The following is a 13,488-nucleotide window of genomic DNA, read 5'->3' as shown; positions in this document are numbered from 1 at the left end:
CACATGGCTGACTGCAGTTCAAGTCTCAGACCTGGCATCTTGTTTTCTCACTTTCTCTCTCTCTGGTCAAATTAAAAAGTAATAATAAGGGGCTGGCATGGCCTCCCCATGGCCACAGTTAGTCCCAGGTCTGGAGGCTTCCTTTCTCTCTATCTCTTTCTCTCACCCTCTTTCTCTCTCAGTCAAATTAATAATAATAATAATAAATAAAATTAAAGAATTAAAAATAAAAAAATAATAGCAACAACAACTTAAATTAGATAATTCTTTAAAAAGAAACTGCCATCTGTTTTTCCAAGTGGATGTGCCATGTTACATTCCCATCTATAACTTGGGAGTGTAAACATGTGTGGAAAGGTCTGGTTTTTGCAGAGGGAGCATGCACTCACAGAAAGAAAACTGAGAGACAATGACAGAGACAGGGAGAAAGCACCCTGGAGGGGGGGCGTGATCGCACACTATCCCTGCCCCTCCATTTCTCCATCCTGTCCGGATCTGGGCATGCTCACACATGCACCCAGCATGTATCTCAAACCCCAGGGCTGGATTTAAACTGCACAGCTGGCTACGTAGAATCTGGCTCCCTTAACCACTGGACCAGGCCAGGCAGGAAAGGTGCATTCTTAATTCCCATGAAACGGTAGCATAAATAGGACAAACCAAGGAACGGTGACTAAGAAGAATGCATACTTTCCCCTGCTTGAGCGACGAGAGGACAAGAAATGACTCTCCTCTGAACCACTTTCTAAATCTCTTATTTTCTACTCCACAGCCTCGCTGGAGCTGGATTTGGCGTCAACGTGTCAGAGTTAATGCCACGAGTTAAAATGAATACTAATTCACGACCAGCGAATGGCATAATGGTTACATCGCTGGACTCCCACATGACTCGACCACAATTCGAATCCCGGACTTGGCGGCTTAAACTCACGCTGGGCATGGGTGCGTGTGTGACCGATATCTTGAAAAGAGAATAGAGAAGGGATTGCGGCATGGCTATCCCCGCTGGGGAAGTGACTTCTCGCTTTCTGTCTCTGTCTCTTGTGAGTGCATGCGCCTTATAGCAAAACTCTCTCTTGAAAAAAATAAAATAAAATGAATACTAGCTTGCCAAGCTCTCTCTCATTATGGTGAAAGACTCCTCTCTGTGCTGACACACACAAACCCACTTGTTTTATAAAAGCCACTTGCTAATTCCCATTAATACAAAGACTCAAACACATCTTCCTCTGCTTCTCTCTCTTAGTAGAACGCATGCTTATTGATTTACTATCCAAACTACCGCTGCAAAACTGCTTTACCTGAAAGAAGAAAGAATACCTCGACATAACTATATTCAAATATGAATTTAGAAAAGGGGACTAGAAGCATATTTCGTGTGTGTGGTTTTTTTGAACTGCCAACTTCATATAATGGATGTGAACGATATAACACGAAATCTATTCACTAGTCTAGCCATTCCGTGTCAAGTCAGAGTTTCCAGCAGCCCTAATGACTGTTACACGAAGTGACTATCTGTCAGTCTTCAGTGAACTCAAGCAAAAATAAAAATAAAAACAAGGAAATTGGGAATGGACAACGTAGTGAGGTGAAGAATATTTACATTGTGGGGAAATACCCCCAGATGAAAAGAAGCTTCTTACATTGAATTTGGCAATGGAACAAGTTATGCGAGGAAACTGCTTTGCATTTTTGTATTGACAATTACTCTGTTCTTTTAGATTGGGAAAGACTAGAAATTATCTTACACTCTGTTGCTGGTTCAGATAGAAAACTTCTTACCACGGCATGTTCCACTGTCAAGTATTTGGGACTAACACAATGTTGTCCACTTTCCTTCATGTAATATATTTGTAGGATAAATTGAGTAAGAAACAAGGCAGCAGGGCCAGCAGCATAGCCTCGTAGTTAAGGGAGCTGGAACCCACATGGCCAACCACGGTCCAAAGCCCAGCCCGGCAGCTTGAAGAACACACAGGGTACCTAAGTATGTATGCCGTAAATCCCAGCAGGAGAAATGGAGAAGGGATTGTAGCCTGACCGTGTCCACCTGGGAGGCCCTCTCCCCCTTTCTCTCTCTCTTTCTGTCTCTCTCTGGCAAACATGTGTACCCTTTGGTAGAGGGGGAAAAAAAGGTGCATCATAAAATTCTAGAAAAGAAACTTTTTTCGGAGAGCCTCCAGTGAATAATTTTCTGTGCTATTCTGTTCAGGGGATCACGTGTTCCTTAACCATTAGCCCACAGAACAAAAGAGACTGGATGCTACTCTCAGAGAGGAGACAGAACACCCCTTGGTGCTTGATTGCACTGAGAGGTGGAGAACTGATAAAAGCACGTGGAGACTCAGCAGCCAATTCAGTAGCTATAAAGCGAAAAACGGCCATCCTGTGAGAGGGTAGAAGAACTACAAAATATCGGGAACCAGCAGTTAGCGTAATGGCTATGTCGCTGGACTCCCACGTAGTCGACCGTGGTTCGCGTCCCGGACCCGGTGGCTTAAAACTCACGCCGGGCACGTGTGCGTACGTGCCCAAGATCCCGAGAGGAGAATGGAGGAGAAGGGATTGCGGCGTGACCATCCCCCCTGGGGGGTGATTTCTCGCTTTCTGTCTCTATGTCTCTCTCTGTCTGTCTGGCGAGCGCACTAAACAACATATTTTTAGTGTACATATGTCCCATGAAATATTTGGGATATTTGTACTAAACAAAAATTATTGCTCACCTGAGACTTATGTGGTTATTCTTTATTTTATCTGACACTCTAATCTTTTTTTTTTTTAAGAGAGAGATCTTTGCTATAGGGCATGTGGGTTCACCAGAGAGACAGAGCGAAAGAAAGTGAAAAATCACCCCCTAGGAGGGATGGCCATACCACAATCCTTTCTCCTCCATTCTCCTCTCAGGATTTTGGGCACACATGCACATGCACTCAATGTGAGTTTGAAACCACCAGGTCCAGGATGCGAAATAGTCAACCATGTGGGAGTTTAGAGCCTTAACCGCTACACCACCTGCTGGCCTCCCATGTCCATTTTTCTAAATATCCAAGAAAAGATGAGGTTGAGATATTATAGGGTTCTTTTTTTAAAGAATTATTTCATTTAATTTTATTTACTTATTTCAATTTAACCAGAGAGGGGCAGAGAGAGAGAGAGAGAGAGAGAGAGAGAGAGGGAGAGAGAGAGACAACAGGGCCAGGACTCGAACAGTGATTGGCCATGTGGGAGTCCAGTGCCCTTAACCACCACACCATCTACTGGTCCCATGGCTGACCATGGTTCGAGTTCCAGACCTGTTGGCTTGATTTCTCACCACCCCTAACCCCCGCTGTGAGCATACATATCTTGTAGCAAATTAAAAAAAAAAAAGAAAAGAAAAGAAAAAAGAATTACAGATGTTGATGTTTCCATCAGAATAATTTTCAGCACAAAAATGCAATGCTGTTTCTTTAGTAACTTGTACCACTGCCAGATTCCATTCGAGAAGCTTCTTTTCATGTGGGGCTCTTTTCCCACAATGTGAATATTCTCTTACTCACTGTATTGTCCATTCCCAATTTCCTTGTGTTTGTTTTTTCTTTAGCTTGAGTTCACTGAAGACCCACCTTGAGAGTCGAGCAAACACACAGAGGAGCGAGGTGTAAGCAAATGTGCATGTGCCGGCCACAGGGCCAGCCTCAGTGGCATGAAAGGAATGAGGGAAAACCTGCCCTCTTGGGGTGCAGGGACCCCTTGTCTGCTGCTGAATACCCTGTTTTAGACACTTAATAAATAGCGTGTTGATTAAAAGGTGGGGAATGAATGAAAGACTTAGCTGTAAGCCATGCCTCCTTCATCTATGGAAAGCCTCCTTCTTCATATATATAAACAAATCTCATTTTAAGAAGTGGTACATACAAGAAATGAACAAACACATAGAATCACGCCCACAGCAGAGACCGAGAAATAGTGAATGACATATCTCTTTCTTTCTTTCTACATACGATCCTCTTCTTTATTTTGCCTTCTGTGTTAAAGCAAGGTGGCAGTACACTGTAGAACACCCGAGTTCAAAATCCGCAAATGCCTTGCTCCCTTAGAAGGAACCTACACCAGCTGTTTTTGTTGTTGTTGTCGTTGTTGTTTTTTAAGGTTTTGGCCATAGGGTGTGTGTGCTCACGGGAGACAGAGGAAGACGGTGAGAGGGAAACAGAAATCACGCCATGTGAGGGGTGGCCAAACTGTAATCCCGTCTCCTCCTTTCTCTTCCTGGGATTTCGAGTATGTGCATACACATGGCTGGTGTGATTTTCAAGCCACTGGGTGGGAGTCCAGCACCTTAACCATCATGCCACCTGCTAGCCCCCTAGCTGTTCTTCTTAAAAGTCAAATTTGGGACCAGTGGGTGGCGTGGTGGTTAAGGCACTGGACTCCCACATGTGGTCTGAGTCCTGGACCCAGTAGCTTGAAACTCGTGCCAGACACATATGTGCGAATACCCAAAATCCAGAGAGGAGAATGGAGGATAAGGGATTGTGGTGTGACCATCCTTGTGGGGAATGATTTCTCCCTTTCTATCTCTCTTTCTCTTAGGTTAGTGCACACACCCTATAGCAAAAATCTCTCTCAAAAGAAAATGTCAAATTCACTGGGCCAACAGATGACAGGGTGTTTAAGGTGCTGGATCCCACCTCGCCAACTCCAATGAGTTCTGGACCCATGGTTTGAAAATCACTCTGGGTGCACATGTGTGTTCCCAAAATCCCGAGAGAAAATGGAAGAGGAGGTACTGTGGTGTGGTCATTCCTTCGGGGGTGCTTTCTCACTTTCCCTCTCTCTGTGTTTCTGTCTCTCTCCAAAAAGGGGGCATGGCCTCTGGCAAAAAACTAAAAAAAAAAAAAAAACAAAAAGTCAGGCTTATATACATAGCGGAAATGTAGCAGAACCTGGCAGGAATTGTTTCAAGACGGTGCCAGCAACTTATGTAATTGCAGACTCGGAGCCAAGAGCAGCCCGACGCAAATATGAATGCAGCCCTGAAGAATGAGACTAATTCCTTAACCTTTCGCCGGTCGTTTTATACTCAGGTCAATGGCTGCCTTGTTTTTGATCTGGCACTCATTACTAAACACTCGCAAGTCAAAATATGAACGACAAACAGAAGAACAAGACCTAAGAGAAAAGGCTCAGCTATTGTCTGCCTTCCCACCTATTCTTTTAACGATCTATTACAACTTATCACTGAAGTTGTATATTTATCTCCCAAACCCAGCGAGACACCATCTGAATTCCAGCACCCATTTCTCAGTCTCCATAAGACAAGGCCTGAAACGTGTGGACGTTGGGGCCAGCAGGTGGAGTGACGGCTGAGGTGCTGGACTCCCACAAGGCTAACCGAGACTTGAGTGCCAAACCTGGTGGCTTGCTTCACTTTCTCTCTCTCTCTCTCCGTGAACACATGTGCCCTATGGTAAATTAAATAATAATAATTACAATTAAATAAATAATTCCTTTTATTTTTTTAAAGAGGTTTTTGCCTGAGAGCACACAAGCTGGGTTGGAGGGAAGGAGACAGAGACAGTGAGAGGGAAAGTGCCCCCCCCCCCATTGGGGATGGCCATGCCACAACTTCTTTGCCTCCATTCTCCTCCAGGTATCTTGGGCACATATTGCACATGTGCTGGGCTTGAGTTTGAAACCACTGGGTCCAGGATTCAAACTGTGGTCGGCCATGGGAGAGTCCAGCTACGTAACCACTATGCCATCTGCTGGTCCCGTAAATAATCCTTAAAAAAAAAAAGGACTTCTCAGAGGTCACACACTAGATGATAAAAGCTTACATTATACACATGCAACTTCCTCCATTAGACACTTTAACTTTCAGGACCAACAGGTGGTATGATGGCCAGGGTGCTGGACTCCTGCATGGCTGACCACACTTGGAGTCCCAGACCTGGTGGCTTGCTTTCTCTCCTTCTCTCTCTCATTCTCTCCTTAGTGAATATACATGCCCTATAGCAAATTTTTAAAATAATAATAATATACTAAATTAAATAAATAAATATAAAAAAAGATTTTAAAAACTTTGTGAAGAAAAAGAAAATTAGTTCTAGAAGTCCAACCTTTTTGTACCTTTAGCCAATGTGAACCTCAGGATAGGCACTTTAGTCCAACTAGTCAAACAATGCTAATTTCTCGTTAGATTACCTGTGTTTTTCTTCCAAATTCAAGTCCTAATTATTTTTAGATTTGAGATCTAAATGTTAGAATATTGGGGACCAGCATGGTAGTTAAGGCATTGGACACGTCCATATGGCTGACCATGGTTTGAGTCCCATACGTGGTGGCTTGCCTTTTTTTTTTTTGGAGAGGTTTTCGCTACAGGGCACATGCACTTGCCAGAAAGTCAGAGAAAGACAGAAAGTGAGAAATCATCCCCCGGGGGATGGCCACACCGCAATCCCTTCTCCTCCATTCTCCTCTCGGGATCTTGGGCATGCATACACATGTGCCTGGCGTGAGGTTAAGCCACTGGGTCCAGGATTCAAACTGTGGTCGACTACATGGGAGTCTAGCAACATAGCCATTATGCCAACTCCTGGTCCCCATGGTGGCTTGCTTTCTCACTTTCCCTCTCTCTCTCTCTCTCAATGTGTGTGTGTCTCTCTCTGGTCAAATTAAAATAAATGAATGAATAAATAAAATTAAAGTAAAAAAAATAATTCTTAAAAAAATGCTAAGGTCTATCTAAGTCATGCCTTCAGGAACCAAGAATGAAATCAGTTGGGTAAGGAATAAGGTCCGTTGAGCTAGGACCCTAGCAGGCAGCAATGTCTTTGAGGGTAACAAGTCTGCATGGAGTTACCAGGATTATGCCAAAGATCACTAGGAAAACCAGGAAGTATTGCAGCAAAGATGAATGCTAATAAGCATCATAGACTGTGTGTGAGAGAGAAGGGTGGCGCTAGGAGCCAGCACTAAATTCTCCTGGACCTGAAGTACATGCCATCAGTCTACCTCACTGAGTTCAGAAAGACTCATGGTTCACAGCCAGCATTTAAATCCAGTCCAAGGTACTTTCCACAATGTACTAGGTCCTCTGCAACCTGGCCCCTGCCTCCCCTCCCACCCTAATCTCATACCATTCTCTCCCTGTTTACTGTGCTCCAATAACACTGACGTTCCTTTTGTTTCTGGAACATTCAAGACTTTCCTGCCTCAGTCCAACTTACAAACCTGTTTCCACGTCTGATGGCTTCTTTCTCACCCCTCGGGTCTTAGCTCAGATGTCATCTCAGAAACTCCTTCTCTAATCACCCTGTCTAATGTAAGCCCGCTCTCCATCCCTCTGCTCCACAGATACCATCACTCTGGAATCCATCATGCTGGAGTTTTTATGCATAAACTTTATTGCCAGTCTTTTTCTGTTGGAACATAAGCTCCAAGAGGGCAGGGAGTCATCTGTCCGGTGTTTTTGCATGTGGTAGCAGCTGCTAGCCATGATTCACAGAAACAACTAGGTATCGTCTTTGTTATAGGATCTGCCTACTTCTTTCTTTTTTGGAGAGGTTTTTGCTTTGGGCCATGTGCACTTACCAGAAAGACAGAGAGAGACAAAGAGACAGAAAGTGAGAAATCACCCCCGAAGGGGGATGCCCACGCTGTAAGCGCCTCTCTTCCATTCTCCTCTCAGGATCTTGGGCACGCACGCACACGTGCCTGGCATGAGTTTAAGCCACCGGGTTCAGGATTCGAACCGTGGTCGACTACATGGGAGTCCAGAGACATAGCCATTATGCCAACTGCTCAACTGCTGGTCCTGGATCTGCTTACTTCTGTATCCCTATTATTCCATCTCTGACCTAGACCATCATAACAGAACTAACACCTAGACTGTGTTTTAATGTTTCAAAAGTTGTTGCAGGGTGGACCCTATGGCCTACTGGTTAAGGGAACCAAATCTCAAATGGCCAACTGTGCAGTTCGAATCCTGGCCCTAGATGCTTGAAAACATGTCAGGTACCTGTGTGTCCATGCCCCAAATCCAAACAGGATGGCAAAATGGAGGAGAAGGTATTGTAACCTGACCACACACCATCGGGAGGTACTTTCTCTCTCTCCCTTTCTCGCTCTGTCTCTCTCCGGTGAAAGCATGTGCCCCCCGGTAAATTTTTAAAAAAAGAGAAGAAGAAGAAAAGAAGAAGAACCACTGCATAGCTTAATCCATTGGATATTTATAGTAACTCTATTACATGAGATGAGAAAACTGAGGTTCAAAACGCTGTTACTTGCCCACAGTCATATAGCCAGTAAAGACAATGGAAAAAATAAAACTTGTTCATGTTTATTCCAAGTGCTATATTCTCTGGGATGTGCAGATTTGGCTTCTGATGGACAGCCTTGCCTAAACTAAACTAACGTAGAAGTTGCAAGCATAGGGCCAGCCCCCTCGTGCAGTGGTAAAGCCCAGTGCCCCAGGAACCAAATCGCATGTGGCCTACAGTGGTTCAAGTCCGCCCCGGTGGCTTGATAAACACACCGGCACATGCGCATGGGCGCCGGAAGTCCCAACAGGATGGAGAAATGGAGGCATAAGAACCACACCTCCTTGGGGAGTGCTTTCTCTGTCTCTCTCTGGCAAACATATGTGCCCTCTGGCAACTAAAAATAAAATTTTCTTTTTTAGAATTATCTAACTTTATTTATTCATTCATTCATTTAATTTGACCAGAGAGAGACAGAGAAAGAATGAGAGAGAGAGAGAGAGAGAGAGAAAGTGAGAAAGCAAGCCACCAGGTTCGGGACTTGAACTGTGGTCGGTCATGTGGGAGTGTCCAGTGCCTTAACCACCACGCCACCTGCTGGTCTCCTAAAAATTTTTCTTTAAAGAAGTTGCAAACATAAATTAATACAAACATACCAAAGAGCATTTTAAAATAAAGACTTGGCTAAAAATCTCAGAAATTTCTAAGAAAAATAAAAAGCGGTCTAAAATGGAAAAGGATACAACAGATAGGCAGAAGGACAGAAAAAAGGCCTCTGACGTAAGAGCACATTCAGACCGGGCGCCCACGACAACGTGCTCCACAGCGGCCTGCAGTCAGGAAAGCATCCTCTGAAGACAGGCAAGAATTGTCACTTCCCGGCTTCACATGCAGATGCACACCCAGTGTGTACCAGGGTAGTCTTTGCAGCGAAGGTCGGTGGGGGAGTGGGGGACCATGCTGAGATTCCACAGAGGACCTCTGCCTCATTTGGTTTCACTGAGAAGTTCCTGGAATGTCAGAGGGTGGGAGATGGATGGGCCGCTGGACGGACCGTGCGGGTGCACAGCGACTGCTGCTCTTTGGATAAGATGCTCACTGTTTGGAACTACATCAAAGGCAGAGAAGCAGAGGAATCTGCCCGTCGGTTAGTTAAGACCCAGACTGTCCTTTGAGGTGGTTGTTTTTTATTTCTCCCAAGATTGATAGAAACTCTCTCATTATGTGTCTCCAACCACACTGTGAGCTCACCAAAATCAGACAAATATTTCTTAAATTAAATTGTGTTCCCTGTGTGGGAGGCAAAGTCCTGGGAATCTATTGACTTTAAAAGAAAGCACAGCTCTTACTAAGGCTGAGACCGACTTAGCATACCCCTGCAGCGTGCTGCTTGAACAAAAGCTATTTCCACAGCACTGACAGGGTCGCAAGCTTAGTTTGTGTCTAAAAATGCATAAGACACTCAAATTTAGGTAAATTTTTTTTTTTCGGAGAGGTTTTTGCCATAGGGCATGTGCGCTTGCCAGACAGACAGAGACAAAGAGACAGAAAGCGAGAAATCACCCCCCAGGGGGGATGGCCATGCTGCAATCCCTTCTCCTCCATTCTCCTCTTGGGATCTTGGGCACGCACGCACATGTGCCTGGCATGAGTTTTAAGCCACCGGGTCCAGGACTCGAACCACGGTCGACTACATGGGAGTCCAGCAACATAGCCATTACGCTAACTGCTGGTCCCAAATTTAGGTAAATTTTAAAAAGGTAAATAAAAACATGAGTTTCTCTCTTTGTTCTAATCAAAATCAGTTTGGTAGATATTTGCCACATATTACAAATGTGTAAGATATAAGATTGAGAGTCAGAGGTAGCCTGCTTGCCTTATTTATTTATTTATCTATATCTTTAGAGTTTTTGTCATAAGGCGTGTGCATTTGCCAGAGAGAGACAGAGAGAAGGAATGGGAGAAATCATCTTCTGGGGGCATAGCCATGCCTCAATCACTCCTCCTCCCCTCTCCTCTCAGGACTTTTGGCACACATGTACATGTGCCTAGCATAATTTTCAAGCTGGGACTCGAGCCCAGATCATGTGATCATGGTTGATCACATGACAGTCTACCCCCTTAACCAACACATTACCTGCTGGCCCTGTCTACTTACCTTATTTTGTCAAATACATTTTTTTTTCTCTAATACTTTATTTGCATACATCCCTAGAGAACTTTCTCACAAAGATTATTTTATATTTTTTTTATTTTTTTATTTTTTGGAGAGATTTTCACTGTAGGGTGCGTGCGCTCGCCAGACAGACAGAGAGAGACATAGAGACAGAAAGTGAGAAATCACCCCCCAGAGGGGATGGTCACGCCGCAATCCCTTCTCCTCCATTCTCCTTTTGGGATCTTGGGCACGCACGCACACGCACCCGGCTCGAGTTTTAAGCCACCGGGTCCAGGACACGAACCGCGGTCGACTACGTGGGAGTCCAGCGACATAGCCATTACGCTAACTGCTGGTTCCCAAGATTATTTTATTTTATCTTATTTTATTTTTGCTAGAGGGAGCCTTCACTTGTTAGAGAGAGACAGAGAGGAAGAAAGCCAGCACCCCCCATGGGGGATGGTTATACCTTGTCCCCTTTCAAAATCTTGCGCACATATGCACACTCATCCAACGTGTTTTGCGAGGCTCCAGGTCTGGGAGTTGAACCATGCAGTTGGCTATGTGGGATCCAGCCGCCTTAACCGCCACACCACGGGTTAGTTAGGCCCAAATGAACTTTTTGTGTCTTCGCTTTCTCCCTTCATAATAAGGAAGTTGGATTACATGCTTGCTGAGATTTTGCATGGCTCTGAAATCCCATAAGTCATGTGACATTGATGGCCTTTGCAATGTGTCACATAAGCATTTTGCTGGGAGAAGCAGAATACACGTGAGTACAACGCATTTGGCCTCAAAGCAATCACAACTGGCAGGATGCTAAATGCAAATGACCCCTCTATTAGAAGACAGCATAGATAAAGGTGCTACATAGAATGGAGGAATTAATGCGAATTCAGGACACAGATGACTTGAATGATGAGGAAAAAACAAATTAGTTTAAGGGACACCAAGAGAAGAGGTTACCCTGGTGTGAAGGGCAAAGGATTTTAAAAGGACGAAGCGTGAAAGGTATTCTAAGAAGAGAACATGAGAGAGATTGGCTACTTCTTAAGGTCGGAATAGCAAGTTGATCTACCTTGCTAGGAGAAACACAGAGTGAACCAAATTAACCAGCCCAGGATCTCGGGGAACTGCCTAAAAAACTAATTTCAAGGGACTAGCAGATGGTGTAATGGTTATGGCACTAGACTCTCATATAGTCAACCACGGTTCACGCCGGGCACGTGTTTGTGTGCCCAAAATCCAGAGGAGAATGAAGGAGAAGGGACTGTGGCATGGCCACATCCTCTGGCCTCTCTGTCTCTCAGGCAAACGCACGTACCCTATAGCAAAAGTCTCTCTTAAAAACGAACAAACAAAAACCTAATTTCAAATTGAACTCAGGACAATAGCGAAAGAATTGGTTAAATAAGTGTTTTACCACAGAGAAAAACGAGTCAAGAGAGACCGTATGGCTGAGACTGGTGGGTGAACACCCGGAGGAGTATGAAAAGAAAAATGCTGACTTGGATGGCTATAGACCATCCAGAAAGGGGGAAATTCTAACACAGTCTTCCGGATCATTTCTCTTCCAAATGAGTCATTTCCTAGTGTGGACTATTTCTAGTCCCAGGGTTTCCCACAGTACAGTAAAGCAGTTCATTTCTGCTTTACTTTTATGAATTTATTTCTTCCATGATTGGGAGAAAGACACAGAGACAGACAAAGAGATAGTTAGCACCCCCAACAGGGTTTTTCTTTTTTTAAGAATTATTTATTTAATTTTATTAATTTTTTTTATTATTATTTAATTGCTCATTTATTTAAATTTGACCAGAGAGAGACACAGAGAGACAGAAAGAGAGGAAATTAGAAAGCAAGCCACCAGGTCCAGGACTCACACTGTGGTCTGCCATGTGGGAGTGTCCAACACCTTAACCAACACACCACCTGCTGGCCCCCTATTTTTAAATTTGCTATAGGGTACATGTGCCCACCAGGGAGAGAGATAAAAAGAGAGAGAGACAGGTGGGGGGGAGTGGTGAGGGAGGGCGAGAGAAAGTAAGAAAGCAAGCTCCCAGGTCTGGGACTTGAACTATAGTCAGCTATGTGAGAGTCCAGCAGCTTAATCACCATCCCGCCTGCTGATCACCCCAGCAACCCATCCCCTGCCACGGCCAGGCTGGATCACAGGCATGTGTTTGGGCACCTAGCTTATATAGGGAAACCCAGACACAGATCTGAGGACTTCCTATATGAGCCCAGTTGCAATACCATCATATTGCCATCAGACCCTCGTTTCATATTTTAAAAAATTAATTTATTGGGACCAGCAGTTGGCTATGTTGCTGGACTCCCACATGGTTGACCGTGGTTCAAGTCCTGGACCCAGTGGCTTAAACTAACACTAGGCACATGTGCGTGCGTGCCCAAGATCCCGAGAAGAGAATGGAGGAGAAGGGATTGCAGCGTGGCTTCCCCCCCCCGGGGGGGGGATTTCTCTCTTTCTATCTCTCTGTCTCGCTCTGTCTTTATTCATCATCATTAGTAGTAGTATTTTAATTTGACCAGAGAGAAACAGACACAGAGAGTGACAGAGGGAAAGTAAAAAAAGCAAGCCACCAGGTCCAGGACTTGAACCATGGTCTGCCGTGTGGGAGTCCAGTGCACTTAACCACCCCATCACCTGCTTCCCCCTCCCATTTCATTTTAAAAGGACAGGCTGATTGGAATGTTTTGGATGATTCTCTCTAGAGGAGGAGTGATAAAGTAGGCTTATACGATATTAGATCATATCACTAAGGCTAAAAGAATCCAGTGAAACAAATCTATTTTAAAAATCCCAGGAATCTCAGCCAATGGGAAGCCTGAACATATCATTTGGAAGGTGCCTCTGACTTCACCTAGCTAATGCCCCCTACCCTCAGAAAAGAATGGAAAGATGGCAACAGGACAGTGAGCTGAACCTTCCTGAAAAGGAAAGCTGTGATTTGGCTCGACATGGAAAAAGACGATAGTGTTATAAGTGGGAAAGCAGTTTCAGAGAAGCAGAGCTGCTGGTGTGGAAGGCTGAGCTCTCAGGACTCAGACCCAAGAAGGTACTGC

The sequence above is a fragment of the Tupaia chinensis genome, unplaced genomic scaffold, assembly GCF_000334495.1.
Source record: "Tupaia chinensis unplaced genomic scaffold, TupChi_1.0 Scaffold000086_1, whole genome shotgun sequence".
Taxonomy (NCBI): domain Eukaryota; kingdom Metazoa; phylum Chordata; class Mammalia; order Scandentia; family Tupaiidae; genus Tupaia; species Tupaia belangeri.
Note: the sequence above shows the minus strand (reverse complement) of the source record.